We start from the raw sequence: 630 nt of genomic DNA, 5'->3' as shown, positions 1-630 counted from the left end.
GCCTCGGCGTTCACCTGCCTCAGCCCACATCTCACTTGCCTCAGCGCAGCGTTCATCTACCTCGGCGTTCATCTACCTCGGCGTTCACCTGCCTCGGCGAGGATCTTACCTGCCTTGGCGCGGCGTTCATCTACCTCGGCATTCACCTGCCACGGCCGGATCTCACCTGCCTCGGCCCGGCGTTCACCTCCAACCTCCTCTAGCCCTCGGGCTGCTCATCGGGACCCGACGCCGTGCTCATCGGACAATATCCCCAATCAAAGGTTTGACTTCGTCGTGGACGTGCTCATTCTAATCTTCTTGCTGTTACCGTTTAGTTACTGCTCTGGACCAAATTTCAGCCTACCGGCCAAAGAACATGTGTTGCCGTATAATTCATTAATTCTAAGCTCACCTGCCACCCTTTCACACACCAATCTCCTGCCAAACAGAGACTTTGTCTTGTTTGCTAACACACAATGCTCTCACTTTTGTTTACATTTTTACCTTCAGTCATTATCTTCCTGTCATATTATGAGAATCATGTCTCAAGTCATTGTATTGACATCTGAAACTCCAAAGTTTCTCCTCAAGAAAACGTAGTTGCAGTTCTCACAAAATGTATCTCGTATATATATCTCGTATGTTAGT

This window comes from Oryzias melastigma, linkage group LG19, assembly GCF_002922805.2.
Source record: "Oryzias melastigma strain HK-1 linkage group LG19, ASM292280v2, whole genome shotgun sequence".
NCBI lineage: Eukaryota > Metazoa > Chordata > Actinopteri > Beloniformes > Adrianichthyidae > Oryzias > Oryzias melastigma.
This window is presented reverse-complemented; position numbering follows the sequence as displayed.